The sequence below is a fragment of the Pollicipes pollicipes genome, unplaced genomic scaffold (assembly GCF_011947565.3).
Source record: "Pollicipes pollicipes isolate AB1234 unplaced genomic scaffold, Ppol_2.1 Scaffold_2555;HRSCAF=2994_pilon_pilon_pilon, whole genome shotgun sequence".
Taxonomy (NCBI): Eukaryota; Metazoa; Arthropoda; class Thecostraca; order Pollicipedomorpha; family Pollicipedidae; genus Pollicipes; species Pollicipes pollicipes.
In genome coordinates, this window is record NW_023596136.1 from 856,040 (window position 1) to 864,896 (window position 8,857).

Here is an 8,857-nt window from a genome sequence, read left to right on the forward strand (position 1 = left end):
AGGTGAAAGTAATTTGGCACCAGGAATGTGTACATTTTTATTAACGGCGTCACATGGGTGTATTTAGCATATAAGGTACAATTATAAGCGGAACAAATCACGTACGAAGCGCGCAAATGCCGGCAGTTGCAACCCCAAGCAAACAACTCGCGCCAAAATGGCCGGCTGGCGCCGTTCCCAACAGCGCGTGGCCTTCGCTCATCACAGCTATGTCGACGCTTCAGGCGCCATGAGAAGGACACTCATTTTTACGATCCCGTCATCACTTGTCGTCCATCTGGTCCTGCGGCCAACTGGGTACCCTTATGACTCGTCGGGTCCGCACCAGGCTGCCGCCGCACCTCTGACCTGACCTGACCAGACCCGTGACCGCACCAAGCCGCCCCGTCCCGCATCTGGACCACCTCTGAGCCGACCCCTGAGGTCGCGCCACCTGTTACCTCGTCACGCGCCTCTACAGCGTGACGGCGTGCGCGTGCCGCGGCAGGTGAGGGTCAGCAGCCGGCCGGTCCGATGTCGCCCGGGCCCCCTCGTCGCTGGCCGGCCGCGCCGCACCGCCCCCCGCCGGCCGAATGCTGCAGCTCAGCCGGAAGCGGCGGCCGCCTTCAGATGTCGCCGGCGGCGGACGGCTCGACTCTGGCTGCGGAGGCTCCTGCTGCAGCGACTGAAGCCGCGGAAATACAGTCCGTCTGGTCGGCCCGCCGGTGCCGGCACTGGTTGACTTTTTGACTGCGGAGAGTCGAGGGTGGCGGGTTAGCAGACCGCGGATCGCCGGTGCTCGTGACAACGCGCCGATCCGACCCGACCCGACCCGAACCATCCCGACCCGACCCGACCCGACCCGACCAGACCCGACTCGACCCGACCCGACCCGATCCGACCCGCCGCGACGCGGCGCGACACGACGCGACGCGACCCGACCCGACCCGACACGACCCGACCCGACCCGACCCGACCCGACCCGACCCGACTAGGCCCGACCCGACCCGATCCGACCCGCCGCGACGCGACGCGATGCAACCCGACCCGACTCAACCCGACCCGACCCGAGTGAGACCATTTGGACCTTCTGATTTGTTCTTGATCTTATTCAGCATACATACCACAATGTGTAGGCGAATGACGTTCGGTCACGTTTGAAATGTTAAAACATCAAATGCCAACGACTAGGCTTGATCTGCCCCAAATTAGATGTTATTGGGATACATTGCACCTATTCAGGCAAGGATTTCCAGCCACCAGAGCCCGAAACGGTTGGTCTGCGTATTATAGCGGTGAAAATTGGCAGTAAACGGAATTTTTACCCCAAATCCCTTTTCATAAGACCTACATACAGCTTTTACCTAAGTTTGCCCTACTCGACCTTGGCCTTACCGGACTCGGTTACCTTACTTTGTGTTACTTTGTCCTGCATGCACGCGTTTCATATGGCACGCACAATCACATGGGACTGCAATGCGTATAACTTCGTGCACAGGACGCATCAATTTTAATAAATGATAAGAAGCCAAGTGGAGAGCCAGGCGACCTCCCCCCTCATTTGCATTTCATAACGGACTTAGCCCAGTTTATATGAACAAACAATATTGTTTATTTCAGATGTTCGGATCACTTCTCAAACGGATCGTAATTTGGGCGACAAAGCAGTCATGCCAGTGAATAATGCCCGATTAAGATAGGCTTTATGTGACAATAATTTTTCTCTACATTTTTGTAACGTTCCAGCAAAGAAAATGTAGAAATAACTTTATTCTGATGGTCTAACTTAACATGGAAGCAGAGCCCGCGAACACCAAAACAAAAATAAAAAGTATTTCGACACAATTGTGCAGAGAACACAGCCATGACAAGCGCTACATCACGGGGCGCACACCCCGCCGTCACCCAGCCGCGGCCCCAGCGTCAGTGGCCTGGCCAGCGGCCTATGCGGCCCCAGCGTCAGTGACCTGGCCAGCGGCCTATGCAGCCCCAGCGTCAGTGACCTGGCCAGCGGCCTATGCAGCCCCAGCGTCAGTGACCTGGCCAGCGGCTTATGCAGCCCCAGCGTCAGTGACCTGGCCAGCGGCCTATGCGGCCCCAGCGTCAGTGACCTGGCCAGCGACCTATGCGGCCCCAGCGTCAGTGACCTGGCCAGCGGCCTGACGCGGCCCCAGCGTCAGTGACCTGGTCAGCGGCCTGACGCCGCCGTCCTCGGCGCCCCTCACTGTAGGCCACGCAGGGGACGCCGGTGTAGGCGTGTGCGGCGTGGTGGCAGCGGTAGGTGCTCTGGTGGCAGTGGAGCGCGTCCGGCCCCGCCCGGCCGGACCGCTGACTCCGGCTGACGTGCGCCAAGTCGTCCGCGGCCCGGCGCCGGACCGGTCCGGCCCGGCCCGGGCTCTGCACCTGCCGCAGCTGGTCTGCGGCGAGGGGGGCAGCCGGGTCAGCACGGGAAGGGGGGGACGACAGAGAGTGATGGCACTGGTGACGGCTGATGGAACTCGGACGGCACGGCCACTCCGCCAGTGCAGGGCGGAGGGAGGGATGTGGGCGTGGTGTCACCGGTGGGCTGTCGGACGGCCCGGCCACTCCGCTAGTGCAGGGCGGAGGGAGGGATGTGGGCGTGGCGCAACTGGTGGGCTGGACGAGCCGTAACAGCCAGAGGCAGCTCGGAATAAAACGGCTTTTGGGGCCGAGCAAAAATGTGTGTCGAGAAATGTGAGTTGACGGCTTTTATGTTGAGCTAACAACCTTAAATAGACCATGAGGCACTGGTTCACCCGGCGCTGTCATGCTAAAAAACAAATTCATGGACGATTTTCAATATTTTGAGCTGTGCTCACTCTCAAGATAAACCAATAGTCAAAAAAATCGGCAGAATATTACGTTAAAAAACTCGTGAATCCAGAAAGTGCTCCCAATCAGCGCAGACAATGTTACTAATAGAAGCCAAAAAATGTAAGTCAACCAAGCTCTCAGTATCACACACACAGCTCAACGTCAAAGGCTGCAAAAAATAGCACCGCGGGTGGTTAAGCCCAAAGTCATACCGCCTGTGTTGTTATATTTTGTAGTCTTTTGCCTTTAACTGTATACGGGGTGCTGGGGGATTGAATGACTGATCCTTTTAGAGTTAGTTTAGTGACTTAATGTGATTTTTTATGTTTTTACTTAGTAACTTTTCATCAGTTGAAAGCCTAGAACTTTCAGCTCACAATGCCGAGGAACCAAGAGCTGAAGGCCCTTCCTTCTTACATCAAGCGTCGATATATACAGACATGGCATCCCACCCGCAGCCCTAGACAAACTGGGTGTTTAAACACATTTCGCGCATCCTACTCCCGGACGTGAGCTACTGCCTCTTTACGGGAGGAATGGACAAAACTTGGCATAAAACTCACCTACAATGCCATGGACATGCCTTTGGACGGTATACCCCTAAAGGTGTATGCTCTACAGTGTTCACATACGGTACGGACCATTCAGGTACTGCTCGTAGTCGTTGTAGGTATGTGGACCGGTGTAACGCTCCAGGTGCCACTTGATGACGCTCAGGTTAAAGCTATCAGAGAGTCGCTTGACGAACGCCTTAGAATTGGCTTTCCTGGTGCGCATCTGGACCCGCTTCAGCTCGAGGAGGTCTTGGAGAATCCTCCTCTCCGCCTGGAACCTGTGCCGCGAAAAAGTGGTCGCGGATTGAAACCCCAGCAGCGGCTGAGTCTCGATGGCCTCTGTCCTGGCCGGCTCGTGAGATTATGACAGCGACGTCGGGTGGTGCAGGCGTCGTAAAACCCCTAACGATCATGGGGAGATGAAACCCAACGATTCAGTCAGACGTCGACGCAGCGAGCAGGGTCTTTCAGAGCAACACTGCGGCGCGGGTGTCAAGACCGTGACCACACCGCAGCCATCAGCGCGAGCGTCACGCCACACGAGAGAGGCTCAGCGGCCTCGCGCCTTCACGGACCGGGGAGAGTCACGGCTGAGAGCGGGCGGAGCTCACGAGCGCTCACCTGAGCGGGCTGGCGGCGGCTCGCGAGCTCCGCGACTGCGGGCTCCTGTCCAGTCGGACGAGGTCTCTCTCCAGTGCGCCGACCCGCCGCGCCGGCTGGAACGCTCTCGCCGAGTCCGGCCGGGCCGCGCTCGCCCTCGACGGCTCGGCCGGCGCCCGCTGACGGGAGGCGACTGGGTCCTGCTGTCCGGAACCCCCCGGATCACGCTGCCGAGCCCCGTCCAGGCCCTGCTGCTGGGGCTTAGCCGAATCCGGCTGTCCGGAGCCATCTGCGTCCGCCTGTCTAGATTCATCCGCGTCCCGCTGTCCGGATCCATCTGCGTTCCCCTGCCTGGATCCATCTGCCTCCAGATGTCTGGATCCATTTGGCAGCTGGTCTAGCAGCTCTGCATCCCGATGCTTAGGCCCATCTTGGTCTTGTTGCAGCTGTCCATCCGGTTCTGGCTGCCCGGGCCTCTTTGGACGCTGCTGCCCGGAACCATCTGGACCCCGTTGCTGAGGGCATGGCCGAGCCCCTGAAGGTTTGGACCCATCTGTGTCCCGTGGCAGCTGTCCGTTTGGTTCTCGTTGCCCGGGCTTCTTTCGATCCTGTTCCCCGGACCCAGTTGGACCCCTTCGCTGGGGCCCAGCTGGATCTCGCTGCCGGCCGGGTCCGGCAGCCGTCCCCTCCACCGGCACCGGGAGCCGGGAACGGCGGCCGGCGGCCTCAGGCTGGTCCCGGGCCCCTCACTCGCGAACTGGGCAGGGCGTCAGGCGGAGAGCCGGTGTGCTGGGGACCCGACGGGCTGGTGGGCACCGGTCCGTCCTTCCGCGCGGCCGACCTGGCCTGATCGAGGTCTGCTTCGGCGTGGGGGCTGCGAGGGGAGGTCTGGGAGGGTACACTATCCGCGGCTGGTACAGATGGAGAAACGGGGCTCTTGCTCTGATCTAGCTCCAGATCATGGGGGCCATGTTTTTCTATGCTGCGCTGCTCCGCTGGTGGTGTCGGGCCATCTGTGTGGTCTTGGCTACCCTTTCGCCGCTGCTTGACATTATCTTGATTACCTTCGATACCGTTCAGTGATGGTTTGTCATTAACCACGCCAAATTCACTTTCGAGTGATTCATGATTTGGAATTAATGAAACATCACTGCCACTTTTTCCCACATGGTTAATGTACTTTTGATTATAACTCGTTTTCGTGTGCACTTCAGCCACAGTGAACACTACCTCACCCTTACCCATGTCAGTGTCATGATCGCCATCTGCGCTCGGCACCGTCTTCTCCTGAGCCTCCACTATCGCGCGCAGCCCCTGCTCCGCGTGCCGTCTGACCGTCTGCTCCTCGCTGGCGATACCGGAGTCGGTCCGTACGGACACCTCCTTCTCGCCGGCGCTCACCTTACGCTCGCCCTGCTCTGTCTTTGTCCTGTCCTTGGCCGGGTCCGGGTGCGTCTCGCTCAAGCCCGACGGGCCACCCGCCGCCTCCGCGTCGGCCGACGGCCGGTCGGAGCGCCACGAGCTCAGCGACTCCGAGTCTGACTCGGAGTGGAGCGGCGTGCCGGCGTGCCGCCGCCGTCCCCTGCCGCGCCACTCGCCGCGCTCCTCGGCCCGCCGCCGGCTGCGGTGTCGGTCCGAGGGCGGCGACTGGCGGCGCCCGCCCTCCCGCAGCCAGGCGCGCTTCCTCGGAGCTGCGGTAGTGGCGGCGGCGGCGCCGCGGCCGTTCTGACATCACGCTGCCGGAACGGCGCGAGCGCCAGCGCTCCTCCGAGTCCTCGCTGGAGCGGCGGCGGTGGCGGTAGCGGCGCGGACGGTCGGACGCCACAGCTGCCCGCCCTGCGCGGCCCCCGCAGGGTGCGCTCCGCCGACTCGTCGCTGGAGTGGTGACGGTGGCGGCGGTGGCGGCGATGGGGACGCTCCGACGCCACGCTCGCCGCAAGCCGGGACCGCCGCCTCTCCTCAGAGTCGTCGCTGGAGCGTTGGCGGTGGTGGCGATGGCGGTGGGGTCGCTCCGAGACCATGCTGCCCGAGCGCCGCGAGCCCCACCTCTCCTCAAACTCATCGCTGCTGTGGCCTCCTCGGCGGTGGCGCCGGTGCCTCCTCCTGCCGACCTTCCGGTCCTCGCCGTCCTCACCGGAGGAACGACGCCCAAGCGTCGGCTCACTGCGCCAGCGGTCGTCCTCGCCGCCCTCGGCGGGACCGCGCCGGGCCTCCTCCCGCTCCCGGCCGTCGCGACGTCGCTGCCCCGCCGGGCCTCGTCCCTCGTTCTCGCCACGGCGCTCGTCCTCGTCCGTCTCGTAGCGCTCGTCCACGTAGCGCTCGTTGCGCTCTCGCCGCAGTCGGCGGCGCACCAGCTCCACAGTGTGCACGTCATCCTCACTCTCCTCCCGGATCAGGGTGTTGGTGTGACGCGGCCGGCGGGGCGCGGCGTCCGGCGCCGGCTGCTCCGGAGAGGCCGCGTCGCCGTCATGGTTGTGGCGGATGTGCACCTCCTGCGTCTGGCGCCGCTCCCTGTGCCGCAGCCGTCGCGGAGGCGTCGATGTGCCGCCGCCGGCCGCCGCGCTCGCCGACGGCTGCAGCTCCGGCATCTCCACCTGTCGAAGAATGAAGCGTCTCGAGCACGCGACCGGCGCAGGCGCGAGACAGCGACGTGATCACTTGCCGGCCGCCCGGGGATGCTTGTGGCGGCAGCTGGCGTCCGGAGACAACAGGACACCGTGTGGATGACGACAAAATGGGGTCTGTCACGGTTTAACTTCATAGTTTCGACTCGTTTGATCGATTACCGTCACTGTCAGACTGATTGGTTCGGTGTAAACATGGCGTGCGTGAATCGCCTCAGCCAACATTAGTCGTGAATAATTTGGGTTCCCCACGGAAATCGGCGCCCAGTTATAATTAGCGATTCCTACCTCACGCAGTTGAATTTTTCCACTTTTTCCAACGTTACATAGTTTTCACATAATTTTATCCCATTCACTCAGTTCTGACATGCAGCTACTGCCGAACCCGCGCTGACCTGTACGCCCATGTTCTCCGTGCTACGTCGGTCCGTCTGCGCCTCGCTGTCGGTCGGCGGCCTGGTGACGTCACTGGTGCGGCCGATGACGTCATTCCCTGGTGTGCGAGCTGCCGAGCCGTTAGGGCGGCGTGTGATGGCCGGCAGCAGCGGCCGGCCTTGCGTCAGCAGGTGCGGCAGAGTGTCCGCCGACAACACGGCCACCTCCTTCACCATCGTGTCGCTTGAGGGCACGCGGAGAGGACGTTACAAAAGCGCGAGGGTGAAGCGCATTATGACATTAGTGGTGACTGGTGCACATGGAGGAAGCAAATTGCGTTGAAGGTCATGGAAAGGACTTGATCACCCGCTTCGATCGAGGTCAATCACGATTTAATGTAACTGGAGGCCATGTTTGTGCGATGTACAAAAAGGTTCGAAAAATAAATTGCGCCCAGCGTTAGTTTTATGCAATGCCTGATTTGGTTTTGTAAATAGAGCATGATGCATGTGCCCCTGTTGGAGTCATTATATATGGAGAATCGAAACTGAACGTCGCATTGCTAAGAAATGAGTAAACATTGTGGATGGATTGCATGTTGTAAGCCAACAAAAGTAAGGACAAATGTCGCAAAAATACCTTCAACACTTGGTGTTTTTTTCTGGGAATTTTGTTTTTGTGCACTGTCACTTTTCTTGTTCTACTTTCCTCCCAAAAACTATTCCGTGCGTCGTGTGTTTTGTAACACTCTTCTTTCGAAAACTATTCCGTGTAAAGGTCCACAGGTATGTGAAACCTTTTCGACCATTATTGCGGACGATACGCGGCCTGAGCACTTAAAAATATGTCAGTGGCTCTTAGCACCACCTGTGATTTAGTGACGTGCTGATGCTAACTTAATGTTTCCTTGCTGACACTGACCACAGCTACCCAAAGTGCTACGTATCTTCCAAGGAGGGAGCACTTATGACCCTAAGCGGTCGTGGCTGAGAGTAGATAAACCCCAGGTGCTGATGGATTAGGGACGTTGTACGCCGCACACTCCGATTCAAACGAAGACATTCAGTGACACTCGGTGACTCTAAAATATGTTATTACAAGATTTCCCCAGCAGTCTCGAGGGAAGTTCACTCATTACATGCTGAGGCGACCAGACGTGGCAGTCTCGGCTCGGACCCCCCTATTGACATATCACACAATATGAGAGACAGTCAGCAAACGTATGTGTTGCGCTCGGCAGGGCATGCCACCAGCACCCGGAAACGCTGTGCGTGGCAGGACAATCTCATGCTGCTGCCTCAGCCGAGTTCATTTGGTCCAGTGTTGCTGCGACCAGCGAGTGCCGAGTGCTCGGTCACACTCCTGCACAGTTACTTCCGCCGCGCAGACGACCTTCGGCTGAAGCGTGGCTGTTCAGGTAATTCATGGTTGGTGGCAGATCGCCGATCGCGCGCGGGTTTTTGCACCGACAAAATCCGCAAATTTGCAGCGGCTCGGACCTTAGGCTATTTTGACCTGAACATTGCAAAGCGTGCCAATACTACGGGTGGTCATTGGCCACTATGTGTTGGGTTTTACGCCCGTGTCATTTTGACGTCTCCATCTTACTTGGTTTGGGTGGTAGCCTGTCGGATGCAAGATCAGTTTCGAAAAAGACGCGATATTGGCAGCCTGCCGATCGTTTGTTGGCATCGTTATGAGGCGGGCAGCGTTGAGCTGCGGGGTGATGTGCTGACGCGCATGCACCTCGTCCACGCCGCTGGTTGCATGGGGCTGCCTGCTGGGACTGCTGAAGTCTGACACCATCCCTCCGTCCCGTAACCACCGTGCCGGTTTTTCTCTGCACGAGCTCACGTGCGCCGCCGCTCACACCGCCCCACGGGATCGTCA